Raw genomic sequence first — 18,300 nt, 5'->3', positions numbered from 1 at the left:
CTTCTTTGTCAATGGTCGGAAAACCCTTAAAACTTTTCACACATTCTTTCCATAGGTTTCGCCAACATGCATTGACTGTTTCAGGCTTGATAATGGATGTAATTGGCAATGCTGAAGGAATTCCAAACACCCCATCACATTAAGATTGGGATCAGCATCCATAGTGCTATCTATCCATGAGAACGTAAGCCTCGTGTACGTGGCCTTGAAAAAGCGAATCATGCCTTGGTCAAGAGGTTGGAAGATGGAGGTGGTATTGGGGGGCGGGGGGAGAAAGACTACTTCAATGTTATGTGCAAATCAGAGTGCCGCAGGGTGTCCAGGAGTATTGTCTACGATTAGCAACGCTTTAAAGTCAAGTCCTTTCTCTTCTCTTTAAGGTACCACTTGACCTCCGGAATGAAACACTTGTGAAACCAATCCAGAAATAATGCGGCCGTCACCCAAGCCTTTTTATTTGATTGCCAGAACACAGGCAGGAGATTTTTGTTCTTGCATTTTAGGACACGGGGATTTGCAGCCCTATAGAGTAAGCCCGGCTTTATTAAATTCCCAGACGCATTGCCAGAACACACAGTCACACAGTTTTTAGCTGCTTTGAAGCCAGGGGCTTGTCTTTCTGATTTCAAAGTGTAAGTGCGATTGGGCATTTTTTTTTTCTTCCCCAGAAGAGCACTGTCTCGTCAGCATTAAAAACTTGTTCTGGAAGATAGCCCTTTTCTTCTCCGATTTTCTTTAATTGTTCGGGGTAGGCTTTTGCTGCCTCTTCATTCGCAGATGCAGCTTCACCAGTAGTCTGCACGTTTTTGAGGTTGAAGTGGTTCCTAAAAAACTGTTAAGCCAACCTTGGCTAGCTTTGAATTTCTTCTCATCAGAAAGCTGTCCCTCTTTGGCAGGAGGTTTGAACAGCTCAGAGAGACTAAGAGCCTTTTCTCACAACATGTTGCCATTGATAGGCACATGTTTACAGTTCATGTCTTCCAGCCATAAGTTAAATCCTTAAGTCTTCACTAAAGTCTTATCACATACCTGGCTCGTCACCTTAGCAGTTATTGGAGCACTTGATGCCACGGCTTGACGAATTTCTCTCTCTCGAATCTTGATGGCACGGATGCTAGATTCGTTGCGGCCATATTTATGCGCCAAGTTGGAGACCGACATATCGTCTCTCAATAAGTCCAACACAGCCAGTTTTTCCTCTAGCGTTGGAACAGATCACAGTTGAGCACCAGATGAAGTAGTTGGCTTGCATTTAGGGGCCATGTTGTATGAAAAATACGTACAGTATTTTTAAATACTAGAATCACACTCAGCGCGGCAAGATGCTCACACTGAGACCGACTGAGGGAACAGCAGATTCATGTCTCCCTCCATCTCATGCTCACTCCGAGGCATATGCTCATTGAGTGGAATGGTGGGCGGAATCGTCTGCACTTTTCTTTTTCTTTTTTTTTTTTTTGGACAAGCACATATAGTTGAATTCACGTAAGTTAAATGCGTGTATGATGTGACTCATAGCAAATCCATATTTGTTATAGAACAGAATGAATAGTGAGAAAATTACTTTTAAAATGATGAGTCCTTTCTGTTTAAACTAACACAAAACAAAGGAATTCAGCTGTAGGTTGAAAGCTACTGTCAGCAAAATTAACATGTGAAAGTCTGGTGGTTAGCACAAAGAACAGACAGCCCACTAAGTGGGAGGGATGACTGCTTTGAATTAAGATGTGAAAAATGTACAGAAAAACAGGAACCTAAACTGTTCAACTACAGTAGCAAATGGAGTTGAGACAAGAGACATTTCCAAGAGACTCATCCCCACAAAGGTACACCTGGATAACTACTTTTGTGAGGAAGGTCACAGGAGAGCAAATCAAAAACTGTGATAACTGAAGGATCCCAGGTGAGGAAGAGTGAGAGAGGATGACATGAAACATCCAAGAGCAGAATTTGCATCTCCAACACTGGCTGCCAAAAAGGGTCTCAGAGACCAACTAGACCTCAAAAAAGACATAGTGCAGAAAAAAAAATCTTGCTATTTTCCTAAAATGACACAAAGGGAATACACCTAGATTAGTTAAGCAGAGTATAAAACTAGATACATTATGCATGCTATTTACTTGTTTGAATTAAATTGTCTCTGCTTATTCTTAATAAATCTTGTGTTACTTGTGAGGATTTCATGCACACCATCCCAGAGATGTGAGACAACCTTCCAACTATAAGAGAGTGCGCCAAGGAACAGCATCTAGAGCCCAGTCCACTGAGGATTTTTCAGACAAGAAGGCACAGACAAGAGGATCCTCTTAATTTAGGTCTGTGGTCCCAATGAAGAAGAAATGCCTAATGACCACAGACAAGGATCAGGTTTAAGAGGACAAAAAACAATAATCACCACCTATTCAAGTCAAGAAAAACATGTATTCTACATGTTAATGGAGCTAGAGAGACTCTGAAACCTATACAATGATGAAGACTATTACAGGGCAGAGAGACTGAATTAACTGCTGAGTTTTAATTTGTATCTTAGAAACATTAAGTAAACTTGTGTTTTTTGATATATGAAAAATTGAATCTATGTAACAATACAAATAGCAAACACAATGTAAAAAAAACCAAAACAAAAAACAAAAAACAAACATGAAGTTCCTAGATGGTTGTCACTATGCTGAACACTATGGCTGTTCTGAACCACATGGTAACAGCAGGGACAGATCTCAGATCCTCCTCCCTCCAAAAGCTCAACTCTCACTACCTCTTAAAGAATCTGTTATCTGCTAGCACAGTCTGTGGCAGACAGCTGAGAGAATCTGATGCCATCCTGCTAGAACAAAGTAGTAAACACACACATAAAAGACAGTTCACTACAATATCTCAACAATTTCCCTACCTTTACATTTGCTTCATATTTGTTTCTTTGTAAGTATCTAAAAATCAAATTTCCCCAGAACTTCCAGTCTTCTCACACGAGTCTTTAAAACTATCTTCTTCTGCATCAGCATAAAGGCTGTGTGAGAAAGTCAGTTTTTATACTAAAACTTGCTCAGGGTTTTCAGAAGTTAAAGCATCCTGCTTCAGACAATGTCTTTACTTAAAGATGTCTTTCTCATAGGCGGCTTCCTGTTCTCACTGTCAGAGACTGCCAACCTCTGCATATTGAATACCCAAGCACACTTTTACTTGGTCTACTTCTGTATTTTTAGCTAAATGACTATTGCATCGTATTCCCATTAGCAACTTTTCTCCCTACATCTTTACTCCTATCTCCTTTTCTTCTTCTTCTAATTCTTTAAGCTACTTCTCCCTAAGGCCAAGCACAGTAATAAATATGTCTGCATAAGGCCACAAAAAAATTCTGGGGTGCTCCATTTCCTATTTTGGACTTGCATTGCATAGGAGCTGGACATACTCATTGTTCAACCAGGTCCTAAACGCTCTAATTTTACTTTTTATTTCTGTTCCTCCAAACCCTTTCTCCAAATGTCACCATCTGTTTAATTATATCCTCCCCTTTGTATGCATGTCCTGGCTTTGCTTTAAATCCATCTCCACTATCATCTTCCCCATGTAGACTTTTCCTTCACTGGCTGAAGAATAGCTTCCACTTCCTCTTTTCCTTGTCACAACAGGCTCTCTTTCATGCGGTCTTCCTTCCATGCTCACAGCCGGAGTCTGTTATCCTCAAAAGGTAAAATACCACACCACAGTACTCTCCCATCATGTTGCAACAGTTCATAAACACTTTGGTTACCAATGTGAGCCAAATCCTACTCACCTTCATCATGGACTTCAATGGGAACTACTCAGGAGAAGCAAGCAGGATTTGTCCCTGTGTTGTTTTGCCATAGCAACACGAACCCAAGTTTCTAGGACATCCAAGAAAGCCCTTCAAAGCCAAAGCTTTTTCATTTTTTTGTTTTAAACATGGCAACCATTTTACTTATTTAACCACATTCCCATTGGTTCTCTGTACAATAAAAATGTGCATTCCACTGGACAAATAAAAAGCCAATGGTTTGTAATCAAATATGCCCAAGCCCAATTTAGATGCTAGATTCAGTTATACAAGTTGTACACAAAGTGAAACATGGTTTTTGAAAGAGAAATATTATAACCCCAATCCTATTAAACATCCATTTTTCAAGATATGTCTTTTTTTAAAACTTGATGACACTTATTCTCTTAATACTGTATATTTGCATATGTACAGGCTGGAAGGCAGACTAACTGTATTAGCAAATATTATTGTGGGATTCAAAATGCACATCAATCATTTTCATGTCTACATCTAAAACTGTGCAGAACTTAAACAGTAACTTATTCATAAACTATTAAGGAGACTGATTCTGCTTTATAAACACCAAAGCAGTTTCATTTCCAGGGAATAAGGAGAGTAATAAAACTAAATATCCTGACATAGCAAAAGCCCAGGGAAAAAGTTATTCTGATGCCTAGCAGTTCATATGCTGCTGTGCTTGTAATGGGACATTTCAACAAGTCACAGTTAAAGGCTATGGGAACTGGAACAGGGCCAAGGGAAGAGGCTTTATGCCACTTAAAAAACTGTGCCCCCTCTATTCCAGATTGCTTTTGTTTTAACATTTTGTTTGTTTATTTGTACACGAATGTTTTACAATGTGTTCTGTCAAATTACAGGAAGCTACAAAACATGCACAATCGGTCCCTGAAAGAATTAAGACAATTTCACCCTTTTTGTTTGCAAGGCCCTGATAGCAGCAAATCAGACTTGCACCACAGCATGAATTTTGCACACATTTGGCACAAAGGTCAGGCTAGGATCAAAGACAGCCATTCTCAGTCTCAATCTACACTCAAGTTTCCCTTCAGTCTACACAGGATTTGCTGTCAACTCACTTTAATTGTTGAGTTTACATCAGAAAAGCAAAATCATTAAACCAGACACTGTGGTGTCTGAACCACCACTGCAGGATAGGTCCTGAATCCAAAAGAATAAACTGGAAGAAGATAGAAGAGAAACCATCTTCTTGTAGGTTATAGAGATTTTTTTCTAAAGAGCGAGCTGGGGGGCAGCTCTTTCTAGGGTAAGGGCAGGGTTTCTTTGTTACAGGAACTAAGGGACAATGCACATGGAACAAGCACTTGAGACGTCTCTAAGAGAGAATCAGGGAGGCCATGAAGGTAACTCCTTATAGGATTCAGGTATGGGGGTTCTCCCAGGTGGAAGGGGAAAATCCTCTGAGCAAAAACATCTGATGGCATATATAAGACTGAGGGTAACATTTTCAAAAGTATCAAAGTGACATAAGAGCCTAAGTCCCATTTTCAAAAATAACTTAAGTCTCATTGAAAGTCAGTGGGAGGCTAGGAGGCCAAATTCCATTGCAAGTCAATAGGAGCCTAAATCATTTTTGAAAATGGGACTTAGGCTCCAAATTTAGGGTAAAATTTTCAAAAGTGCTTAAGAAAAACAAAAAACCCACAGTAACTACAGCACAGAGATCTGCAGGACAGACCTAGAAACCATTAGAAAAGATTAGCAGGCCCTAAGGAATAGGTCTATACAACCCTTCCCCTTCAAAAGTTAAGTTTCTTTGGCCTAATCACCTTATTTTCATGGTTTCTAATTGGAAACAGAATAAGTTTCCTGGCATTAGAGTATCTTACTCTCTACAAATATGCTTGCCAACTATCTCACACAAATACCATTAATCTTGGTTTTATTTGGCTGAATCCCTAACTGCACACCTAAGCCAAAATGATAATCGCTCAAACATAGATATCAAGAACCCTTGCTGTAACCCTGGATAAGGCATCATCTTCTTATGGCCAGTCATAGCAGAATCACAGCATGATGGAACCTTACCTCCCTCCACCCTGGTCTTGTCTAGGTAACAGATCTCATCGAAGGCACTCTTACAAATCATTGATGCAACTGTTTTTTTCATACATAGCAAAAGATTATCTAAAACAAGCCCTAATGGGAGAACTCCCTATCATAAAACAAACTGTATTAATCTTTGGCAGATTTAAATCTGGGGTAGGAGTCATGTTCCCTTAAGGAAGTAAAATAATGATCGTCTGCAAGTTTGCACACAAAGAATCCCCTGAATGGGAAAAAGCGGGCAAAGTTTTTACAAACAAGCTTCCCCATGGTCATTTGCAATAGGAAGTTAAAAGTGATTAATGGGTTAAAATAACAGGAAACAGTTATGTAAAAAATGGCAAAAAGATGCACTAAAATGTTTATAAGAGCAATAAGAGATAAAAATTTCACTCTGGAGCAGCATTTATTGAATTTTACTCACTAAAATACATACTTTAGAAGGAAAACATAACAGTTTATCTCCTAAAGCTACTAAGCAAAAATCCCATTAAGATATTCATCAGTCAGTAATCAGTCTCTAAATCTTCAGAAGCACATTTATAAGTTAGGAAACTTCTCCCACATATGTGGGGAAGACCTTATAGTGCAACATTGGTAAAACAATGAGTCAAAAGGTGCTTCCCTTTGAGTAGGCGTCATCTATTCTCCCACACATTGTCTGCCAGATAATCATTGTAATCTATTTATTATGCAGAAAAGCACATTTAAGTTGAAGTGAGATATTTGTTCTTAAAAAATGAATATAGGAAAATAATGGCATGTTCCAAAACAGTGTGCAAGAGTATTTGGCACACAAATTTTTGTGCATCACCTGCACATGCCACTCTGAATTTACAATCCATATATTTCAATTCAACTACAACTTGTTAAAACACTTGGGGTTTTTCAGGAAAAAGGGAAGACTTTCAATCGCCAAATCAAAATTTAAAAAAAAAAAAAAAAAAAAAAAAACTACCACACACCTCATTTATCCATAAGGGCTGAAAAAAGCTCCAAAAAGCATATAATTAGTTATGAGTGCAAGGATCGGAGGGAGTGAGGTGAGAAGACTACAAGAAGTCTGTGAGCCTACACAAATGGTATGCAAATCTTATAACCCATGGAGCCTGGCTCAGGAGGGAACCTTAACACCCTAGTGAACTTTTGGTGGGTGAAGCAAGGCCACTGGATCTATGACTATTGGGATATACTGGGTATATCTCCCTACTCAAGGTGGTGGTAAGGGAAAAAGAACAAGTTATATCAACTGTGGCTCCACTACTGCTCAGGACCCTTAAGAAGAACTGATCCCTACTGACCTCTAGAGACTTCCTTAGCTCACAGTACAAGCGGCATATGGGGGAGATGTGAACAACTGTAGCAGTCATACCAAAGAGAAGCCTTCCCAAGAACTCAGAATAGCAATTTTGTAAATCGTAACAAAATTTGACTAACCTGTCATAACTAAAATACAAGGTATTTTAAGACTATTGTTAATACCATACTACCATCATTCTCAAGTACATTGGACCAAATTTATCCCTAGTATAACCAATGCTTCTGTAAATTTAAAGATTCAAAACAGAGCGTGGCTGCATTTGAAAGTTGTTGTGGGTTTTGTTGTTCTGAATCACTTAAACACAGATAAGTTGTTGCGTGAGCAGTGCATCCACAATGCATTGTTATCCCCAGTTAAACTATCTCCTTTTGGGATCAGTACTTCTACATGGCCCTGAATTGTTTCAAAATAAGTGCTCAGCATTCTAGGCAGACAGCCCATAGTGCAATGATCTGCCAATAGGCTCTGTACATTCTTGGATTTTTCTCAATTCACAGTGCAGACCACTGCTTATGGGCTCAGCCAACAAGCACTGACTGGTGGGACATGATAGTGATACAGACTGGCATGACCAGCAATGGTGGCTGAATTTCAGGATGACAAAGGCCACCTTCTTAGAAACCCTATGCAGAGCTCACCCTGGAGCTGCAGCTGCGGAACAACTACATGAGAGTTCCCCTCAGTGTAGATACGCACGTGACCATTGTTATCTGGAAGCTCATAACCCTCTAATTTCTACCAGTGAGTATCTAACCAGTTTGGTGCTGGTAGATCAACCATTAGGGCAGCTGTAATGGAGTTGTGGCCTGCTATTAAGGAAGTGCTGTTCCCCCAGATAATATGACTAGGCAATGCATACAATGCTATTGAGGGACTTGCACAGCTGGGGTTCCCAAATTGTACTACAACCATTAAAAGGACTCATGTGCCCATTCTTTACCCACCCATCTCCCAAGCAGGCCTCAGGCTTCATCAACAGAAAGAGCCGTTTCTCCACGATGCTCCTGGTCTGGTTGATCACTGTGGCAGATTCACCAATAATATGTGGGCTGGGCTGAAAAGGTTCATGATACCATGATCTTTAGAATTTCTGGGCTGTTTTCTGTAATGAGAAATGGAGCTTCTGCTCCTATTATCTGTGGACACGGATGATGTTGACATTCCTCCAGTCAACTCTGCTTCCCTTGCTTATGAAACTGGGCACCTGAATAGCTGAAAGGACTCATTTAACTATACCCTGGGCAGCTGCAGAATGGCAGTGGAGCGTTCATTTGGAAGACGGAAAGATAGATGAAGGTGCCTGATGCTGAGGCTGGTGGTTGATCAATATCTGCCTCATGCGATAGCTGCTGGCTGTGTTTGCACAACGTATGTCGGAGGAATGGGAGAGTCTTTCCAGAAGATGGGAGGACAAGGTGGGAAGGCTTGCTGAACATTTTGAAAAGCCAGAGAGGCAGCCTATATGAAATGCTGCAACTGATCAGGGACAGGAGTCAGGGATGCATTATGCTCCTGAGGCTTAGGCAAACTAGTGAACGTATGTACTTTTGTATACGGCATTTATCGTGATTTTTTATCATACACAGGTGTTAAGCTTTATGGAGTGGTATGAGGATTTTAACAAGCTTCATGTGAGGAGGTTATCCTTCAGGGGTGTCTTTTATAGCACAAGTGGGTATTTTACTTATTGTGCAAGGCTCTCCTGAAATTTTCAAACAAAACCATGCCATTTTCAATAATTAAATAACCACACCAAGTTGAACATTTAATAAAAGATGTTATTGAACATACGTAAGAACACAAAGTTAAACCCAGTGCAAAAAATTAATAAAAAGTTCAGCATGCATTCAAATTAGTGCTTTTGTGGTCACAGATTTGTGTATGTTTTGGGGGTTGCGTCAGAAATGTTCTCTGCATCTTGGGGTTGGAACAGTGGTAGAAGGACCAGAGTCTTTTGAATGAGAGAGTGAAGGGGGTTCTCCCATTATGCACTGTTCTCCAGGTCACCTGGGGGCACGGAATTTTGAGAAAATATTCCTTGAAGTTGAAGTGAAGGGTGTATCCTGGTATACAGAGTTCTGAGGGAGAGGGCTGCAGAACACGGGTAGGTTGGGGTGGTGTCCTTCAGTATAATGTCACTATGTTCTCCATTAAGGTTGTTTGCCTCTCCATGATCCTCAGCAACTGTGCCTGTGAAGTACTAGCCAGTGCCCTGTCCTTTTTCTCCTCCATCATGCTTAAGAAAACCTTCCCTCCATTTCTCTGTCCACACACACACACACACAGGTTGGTAAACATGTCAACCCTTGTCCTCTTTCTTTTCATATATAGATTGGACAGGTGTTCACTCACTGATAGTACCCCTGTCCATGGTCATGCCAACGTGTTAGGTGCTATGGAGGGAAAGAGGGGAAAGTGAGTTATTGTCCAAATTGTACTCTCTATGCCAACAGTGATAAAATGTTGCTTTTTCCTGATTTTGGAATCCCTTTCCCAAAGACTCTCCCCAGTCTTCAGTGAGCTTGGAGATGGTAAGATGTTTGCAGACAGACATTCTTCCCTGTTTGTGTAGGGCTGCTGGGCCTGTGGGGATGAGGGGTGGTTGGAGGATGGGTTGGGTCACCTGGAGGGAAGTTTACTACTTGCATGTGCACCTATGCAGGATGCCAGTGGCAGGGCAGAGAGGAACATGGGCCAGCAGGGAGAGGCCATTAGTTGCATGTGTACCTCTGCAGGCTGGGGATTGAGTTTGGGGACGGTGAGGGAGAGCAGCAGATGCAGGCTACAGAGTAGCAGCCGTGTTAGTCTGTATTCGCAAAAAGAAAAGGAGGACTTGTGGCACCTTAGAGACTAACAAATTTATCTGAGCATAAGCTTTCGTGAGCTACAGCTCACTTCATTGGATGCATTCAGTGGAAAATACAGTGGGGAGATTTAGAGAGAGAGAGAGAGAGAGAGAGAGAGAGAGAGAGAACACATGAAACAATGGATGTTACCATACACACTGTAACCAGAGTGATCACTTAAGGTGAGCTATTACCAGCAGGAGAGCAGGGGGGGGTGGGTTTTGAAACCTTTTGTAGTGATAATCAAGGTGGGCCATTTCCAGCAGTTGACAAGAACATCTGAGGAACAGTGGGGGGTGGGGGGGATAAACATGGGGAAATAGTTTTACTTTGTGTAATGACTCATCCAATCCCAGTCTCTATTCAAGCCTAAGTTAATTGTATCCAGTTTGCAAATTAATTCCAATTCAGCAGTGTCTCAATGGAGTCTGGTTTTGAAGGGTTTTTTTTGTTGAAGAATAGCCACTCTTCGGTCACTCGATTACAGACCTGAGAGATTGAAATGTTCTCAGACTGGTTTTTCAATGTTATAATTCTTGACATCTGATTTGTGTCCATTTATTCTTTTACGTAGAGACTGTCCAGTTTGACCAGTTTTGTACGTGGCAGAGGGGCATTGCTGACCCAATGGCATATATCACATTGGTAGATGCGCAGGTGAACGAGCCTCTGATAGTGTGGCTGATGTGATTAGGCCCTATGACTGTGTCCCCTGAATAGATATGTGGGCAGAGTTGGCAACGGGCTTTGTTGCAAGGATAGGTTCCTGGGTTAGTGGTTCTGTTGTGTGGTTGCTGGTGAGTATTTGCTTCCGGTTGGGGGGCTGTCTGTAAGCAAGGACTGGCCTGTCTCCCAAGATCTGTGAGAGGGATGGGTCGTCCTTCAGGATAGGTTGTAGATCCTTGATGATGCGTTGAAGAGGTTTTAGTTGGGGGCTGAAGGTGATGGCTAGTGGCGTTCTGTTATTTTCTTTGTTGGGCCTGTTCTGTAGTAGGTGACTTCTGGGTACTCTCCTGGCTCTGTCAATCTGTTTCTTCACTTCAGCAGGTGGGTATTGTAGTTGTAAGAATGCTTGATAGAGATCTTGTAGGTGTTTGTCTCTGTCTGAGGGGTTGGAACAAATGTGGTTGTATCGTAGAGCTTGGCTGTAGACAATGGATCGTGTGGTGTGATCTGGGTGAAAGCTAGAGGCATGTAGGTTTCCGGTATAGGGTGGTGGTTATGTGACCATCGCTTATTAGCACCGTAGTGTCCAGGAAGTGGATCTCTTGTGTGGACTGGTCCAGGCTGAGGTTGATGGTGGGATAGAAATTGTTGAAATCATGGTAGAATTCCTCAAGGGCTTCTTTTTCATGGGTCCAAATGATGAAGATATCATCAATGTAGCGCAAGTAGAGTAGGGGCATTAGGGGACGAGAGCTGAAGAAGCTTTGTTCTAAGCCAGCCATAAAAACGTTGGCATACTGTGGGGCCATGCAGGTACCCATCGCAGTGCCGCTGATTTGAAAGTATACATTTTTATGGCAAATACTCACTAAAAACACACACCACACAACAGAACCACTAACCCAGGAACCTATCCTTGCAACAAAGCCCGTTGCCAACTCTGCCCACATATCTATTCAGGGGACACCATCATAGGGCCTAATCACATCAGCCACACTATCAGAGGCTTGTTCACCTGCGCATCTACCAATGTGATATATGCCATTGGGTCAGCCATGCCCCTCTGCCACGTACATTGGTCAAACTGGACAGTCTCTATGTAAAAGAATAAAAGGACACAAATCAGACGTCAAGAATTATAACATTCAAAAACCAGTCGGAGAACACTTCAATCTCTCCGCTCACTCGATTACAGACCTGAGAGTGGCTATCCTTCAACAAAAAAGCTTCAAAAACAGACTCCAACGAGAGACTGCTGATTTGGAATTAATTTGCAAACTGGATACAATTAACTTAGGCTTGAATAGAGACTGGGAGTGGATGGGTAATTACACAAAGTAAAACTATTTCCTCATGTTATTCCCCCCCCCCCCCGTTCCTCAGACAATCTTGTCAACTGCTGGAAATGGCCCACCTTGATTATCACCACTAAAGGTTTTCTTCCTCCCTCCCCCCCCCCGCTGGTAATAGCTCATCTTAAGTGATCACTCTCTGTGTGCATGATAAAAATCCATTGTTTCATGTTCTCTGTGTGTGTATATAAATCTCCCCACTGTATTTTCCACTGAATGCATCCGATGAAGTGAGCTGTAGTTCACGAAAGTTTATGCTCAAATAAATTTGTTAGTCTCTAAGGTGCCACAAGTACTCCTTTTCTAGATGCAGGCTAGTAATTGCATGAGCACCTTGGTAGCCTCTCTTTATCTTGAAGAATGTTACCCTATGGCATATTCCCAAAAGGCAGAAAAGGATTTTGTTTAAAAAAAAAAAAAAAAAAAAAAAAAAAGCAGCAATGTGCAAACCAGGACCACGTGCCATACTTTTACTTGCCAGGATGGTGCTCTGAGAACTTGTGCAGAAGGAAATGCAAGGTATACGAGCAATACTGAGAAAGCTGCACCGCTGTGCAGCTAGCATGCCAAAACAAAGCACTATCGTTCTCTAACACCCAAGGATCAGCATAAAATGAACCACAAAATAAAACCAATTCCATAGTAACCCAAAGAGGGGTATACTTGAAGGCCTTAAAATCCCTTTCCTTTTTGAAATGACTGTGTAATATGAGTTGGATGATTTACCTCAAACAAAAAAAAAACCCAAAAACTCAAGTTTGCTCAAAGCTGAAGGAAGGCTTTAATAAAACTGAGTCAGAAAAGCGTTTGTAGTGCTTTTCTTTCCTGTATGTATCTGCTGCTACAAGAAGCGTGCCTTCCTTTCAATCTCTCAGTTTTACCCACATGATGGTGCCCTCTTGAACAGAAGGAAGGGAAGGGCTGTTGACAGGAGAAAGATGGCGCAATAAGCACTATGGTAAGTGCTGTGGAGGTGGGACCTGGTAAGACTGAGTGGTGGTTGTGTTTGCATATTTCAGAGAAATAAACAGTAAAGAGTTTTTAAACACTATGGCACAGCCCCCATTTTGAACACTGGGCATGTTGGAGATTAAAAGCTGAAGAGGTGGAGGGAGGATAGCCCAACATGGTGGCATCCTGATGGTATCTAAGTTGTTTAAATCTCCCAGTACAGTTGTATTGTAATACAGCACATTTACTTACTGGAAGAGGTCTCCTCCCCAAGCTGGTCTTCCATCTAAGATTCAGGTTGGTCCTCTGCTTGTGTTTTTTTGAGCGGAGGTCTTTTGGGTCTCTGGCATTGTCCAAATTGGGGTTCAGTGGGTCGATGAGATCCTGGATTTTAGGATAAATCCCTCTGGATCTGCATCTGCCAGTGTATCCTCAATGGAGTCTATAATATGCTGTGATTCAGTGACGGCATCTCTGTCAAAAATATGGACCAGCTAAACATAGTAGCTGCAGAGCTCTTCCAGAGACCTTATTATGTCCCTAATATTCTCACGACAGGACCATGAGAAGCACAGGGCATGGCTGCTGGATAATCAGTTTTTTTACTTGATGTGTGTGAATTTGCCATAAGCTGTAGTCACATAGTGCCTCTTCTGGCTGTGGCCAACATTTTAACAGAGAAATTATATCTGGTCAAGATGACCCATAAGCAATAGAGAGCACACAGGTAAAACAGATAGGCCAATCCAGGTAGCCAGCATAGTAGTGTAGGATACCAGGGAGAGGATTGCCAGATACAGAACAGTTGTTTCAGGATGAGGATGCAGCCAGACCTCTCTGTTGCTGGTAAACTCATCTCACAGTTTAGGAAACCTCAAATAGTAAACCTGCTTCCCAAGTGGGTTTCTTATCACAGGGTAAAACACCAGAAGATTTGCAACAAGAACTCCAGCACATGGATGCAAGGCATCTTATCACAAAGTAACTCAGGTTAACCTGCAACATCTTTCAAGTGTAGATAGTCTACCTACCTAGCTCCTGACAAGGAAACCCTGCTTTTTTAGCAAATACATGGTATGTGGTAAGAATGTTGGACATTACAGAAGTTTTTATGGCCCTTGATGCACACAAAGGCCCCACTGATTTCAAAGAAGATATAGCATAAGCTTTAAATGAATTTCCATCTTTTCCTCATCATCATAAAAATTACTTCACAGCCTGCAGTCCCCACTACTTTTGCCCACAGAAAAAAAAACAAAATCAATCTATGTATGGTAGTCCTAAATTTAACCAGCTTCAGCTCATGACCTTTAGATAAGCCATTCTCCTGGAATCTAAACCAGTCTTTTTCAAGGTCAAAGAGACACCCTTTTAAAATGAGAGTCCCCTCAGTTGAATTTTCTCCCAATCTTGTGACATACTGTTACAACAAACACAAAAACTAACTTGGGTCACCTGTATTACTTAAGTTAGACACTTACTTTTATTGCAGTGAAAAAATTCTAAATGATTAGTTTTTAAATTACCAGTCACACCATGCACATGTGAAACAATACTGCTATATCTCAGTTTCCTAAAGAAAAAAAAACAAACACTTATTATAAATGCTGTCATTAACTAGAACACAACTTACCAATTTAAAAAGTTTCTATCTCAGAACTATAAAAGTCTGTTCTGCTGAGCTTTACAAATCAGAGACTTTGCATACAGCAAAACATAAGGACCCTGCTTACAACAACAAATGATGATTTAAGAAATTTTCACTCCTGTGAAATAAGCAAACAAGAAATTTTGGGATGGAAATAGACCAAGAAACTACTCCAATGTTCATCCCCCAAAGGGCCACCAGAGTTGTGTTCATTTGTTTCAGTTTAGCTATGAACAGAGCTAACTGCTACCATCACAGTGCTGCTCTACTGGACGATCACCACTTCTGTGTGACGGCTTTCCACGGTTATGGAATAAAAGCAATTTCCACTTTACTACTTCTTAGTGGATTAAGGTATGCTTAGCTATAAATATACTACTCAAGTTGTTAAATGCTTGTGTACATTTATTAATTCCCATACATATTAGTGCTATGGAAGAAATAATAATCTCGTATTTATTGTATACATACATCTTTTAGAATTAAAGGTCAATATCAAAATGCACTAAAAAGCTATTTCTAATCTGCAACCTCAGAATTTTTTTTTTTAAACACTCTGGATAAATTGTATGCACCTAGATAATTAATTTAAACTAAATATTTATTTGGCAACCAAATTATCAAATAAAACATTATAAAGTGCTAGAAAAAATATTTTTAAAAGCTCTAGTTGATTTCAGTTTTCTCCAAGTCTGCCAGTTGGCTGCACCAAGTTTCACTCACCCTACTGATAAACAGTAAGGGCTGAGTGCAGCATACATATGACCATCAAAAATAATGCCTTTTTTTTTTTTTTAAGTAAGTACCTCATAGCACAGAAGAGCCAACAAGATGATCAGTACAGACCAAAATGGAAAATCATTTGTGTTTGACCTTTGATAAACTAAGCAAACAATGGGTCAAGGACATAAACAATTCCCTTAAGTATGAAAGGGTGAACTTCCAAATCTAAAAATATTCCCTTCTGTAGCAAAAAATCTTATGGCAATCAAACAGTAGGAATGGTTTTGAGGGAGCTACAGTTCCCTAGTGACAGAGTGGAAATCCTGACAACTTTAGCACTAACATTGTAAAAGTATGTTATACTTGTGGACTACAGTTCACTTTTGAGTGAAACACTATTAAAACTACAACCCCCAAATTTAACTAATTGCAATTAGTTAGAAGAGCCTACATGAATACAGTGTTTGGTGTTCCCCCTGCTGGCTTTGCACTTAACTTACAAATACTATTCCTCAGAGCTGGGTATCACTTGATAATACTGATGTTTAAAGGACGTTTTGGTATGACAAGGAAATGGAAAAGGGAAAAATAAGATTAGGCCTATTCATCTTAGAAAACAGATGACTAAGGAAGGTTGGGGGTACAGGAAATCTGACAGAAGTCTATAAAACCAGGAGTGGTGTGGGAAAAAGTGAAGATTTGAGAAGCGTTATTTACCCTTTCACACAATACCAAAGCTAGGGGTCACTTGATGAAATTAATAAGCAGCAGGTTCAACACAAACAAGAGCAAGTGTGGAAAAAGTACAATGCAGAACTACCTTGTGAAACTTATAACCATGGGGATGTTATGATGGCCAAAAAGTATAACTGAGTTCAAAAAAGAACAGGATAAGTTAATGAAGGATAGGTCCATCGATGGCTATTAGCCAAGATGATCAGGGTCACAACCCCATGCTCGGGATGACCCTCCACTTCTGATTACCAGAGGCGGATCACTCCAAATCGCCCTGTTCTGTACACTCCCCTAAAGCTCTGGTACAGGCCGCTGTCAGAGACAGGATACTAGGAAAGACGGACCATGGTCTAATCCACTATGGAAGTCCTTATGTTCTTATAATGCTGAAGTTGTGTTTGTTAAAAGAAAAAGGCATGATCATTTCCAATACATTTTTAGTCAGATTACATGAATATCTGAAGTTCCGGATATATGTCCAAAAGCTAAATAATCAAATACATGTATTAGCACAAGTGCCCAACATGAACCCCACTCCCAACTAGGACTCTCCCATCACCCATTAAACCCCACTTTTACAGAAAAAGCCTGAGACAAAAGAAACTCTGAAGTGTGACCTCAAGGTTAGCAAATTTGTGTTTGAGCAAACAACTGAGGGAAGCAAGTTCCAGAACTGAAATTGTGAAAGTGTAGTGCTGGAAGGGACCTCAAGAGGTCCTCAAGTCCAGACCCCTGCACTGAGGACCCTTCATTGAAACAAACAATATACCTCCAACCCCCTCCTGATTAAACCAAGGAGTTTTTAGTTCATACACCTCAGCTGATTTCAGAAGCTGCAGTATCTTCCAGAAACAGGGTTAATCTCTCAAGTAGCCAGGATCCAAACCATCTTCCACTTTATAGGTTAAAAAAAAAAAAGTTGTTCTAAAGAATTCATTTTTCCATGAAAACTTTCATGCAAGTTCTTGCTGAGAATATATTTGAGTATATTTTTATACATTTTCTATATATATTTATACATTCTCTAGTTAAAACCAATCAGTACCTGGAATTCAGTAGGTAAGGTGCTTTTTGCAGAAGTGCTACTAAAGAAATGAGTATATATATTTTGCACTAGTTGTAGTTACTGGGTAGTTCAACTTCTAAGAGGTGTGTGTTTCATAAAAGTAATCCTGAGCATTGCCGCTATCGGAGACTTCCAACTCATCTTAGTCTAATCAGACCCTGAGGCTGTGGACATTAGTAACAAAAGTGGGCACACTTCCTCAATCAAGGGAGCCAATTGTCTATTTACACAGTCAGTTAGCATTTTTCAAGATCTTATCAAGTTTGAGTTTCAGCCAGCTTGACCGCACATCCACACCTCGGCCCCAGCCACAAAGGTAAATAATATGTTCAAACAGAGGTGACAGGACTATTTATTTCCGAGTAGACAGGGAAAAAAAAAAAATCAAAGTTTTTCATTTTATCAAACAGATTACAATGACTATCTGCATGCCAGAAACAGGAGTCCTTTACAAATTTTTCCTAGTAAAGCTAAATTATATTGGCTGACACCTATTGGAAAAGAAAATGATGCACAGAAAAGTTAAAATGAATTAATAATAATGATTTATAGAACTAATGTCATTGAGAAATGTCATAATTTTGATCAATATAATGGAGTTTACCCTAGAAAGTAAACACAAGGAGAGAAAGGTGGGAAAAGGCACTGCGCACACATATATGCCTCAACATATGCTTGAAACACCCCTTCTATTTAACAACTAAGTCAGGATTTTTGCTATTTTGAGAACCACCACAACCTCCCTCAGTGCTGCTCAATTTCAAGTGACATAACTTTGCAACTATATGTGAAGCTGAAATTGTGAAAGGTCCAATAATTTTTTACTTACATTTAACTCTCCTTTAATTGCATACATTGCAGTACTTTGATTATTGTTATTTACAGAAGTAGTAAATACTTACAAATCTGGAGTTACTGAATTGCAGTACTTCCACTGCAAAATACGCAGCAGTAAACCCCATGTGTCAACAACCAAAAGCTATTTTTTTCTGTAGTATATCAATGAAATTCTACTAAAATGACATACTACTGGGATTTGTTCTATCTTCCAATACACTAAACATTGTGAAATCAGACACTGCAATACTATACTAGAAAGTTCATAAGCCAAATTCTCTGCTGGCATGAT

At 40.3% G+C, this 18,300-nt stretch overlaps 1 protein-coding gene across 20 annotated transcripts in view; it reads right to left on the bottom strand.

Moving 5' to 3' along the window:
- Positions 1–18,300, bottom strand: part of TGFBR3 (transforming growth factor beta receptor 3) — a 182,572-nt gene that overhangs the window by 162,563 nt on the left and 1,709 nt on the right. For 4 of the 20 annotated variants that reach the window (XM_043520064.1, XM_043520071.1, XM_043520077.1 and 1 more), the window contains exon 2: positions 2,891–3,007. The exons of 14 other annotated variants lie outside the window; for them this stretch is intronic. The gene's annotated coding sequence lies outside the window, so the exon portion shown is untranslated. Of the gene's footprint in view, positions 1–2,890; positions 3,008–8,124; positions 8,287–18,300 lie in introns of all 20 variants that reach the window. 2 more of the 20 variants (XM_043520070.1, XM_043520076.1) reach the window with 1 other exon arrangement.

This window comes from Dermochelys coriacea, chromosome 8, assembly GCF_009764565.3.
Source record: "Dermochelys coriacea isolate rDerCor1 chromosome 8, rDerCor1.pri.v4, whole genome shotgun sequence".
Taxonomy (NCBI): domain Eukaryota; kingdom Metazoa; phylum Chordata; order Testudines; family Dermochelyidae; genus Dermochelys; species Dermochelys coriacea.
The sequence above is the reverse complement of the archived record's forward strand: the minus strand, read 5'-3'. Positions and strand labels throughout refer to the sequence as shown.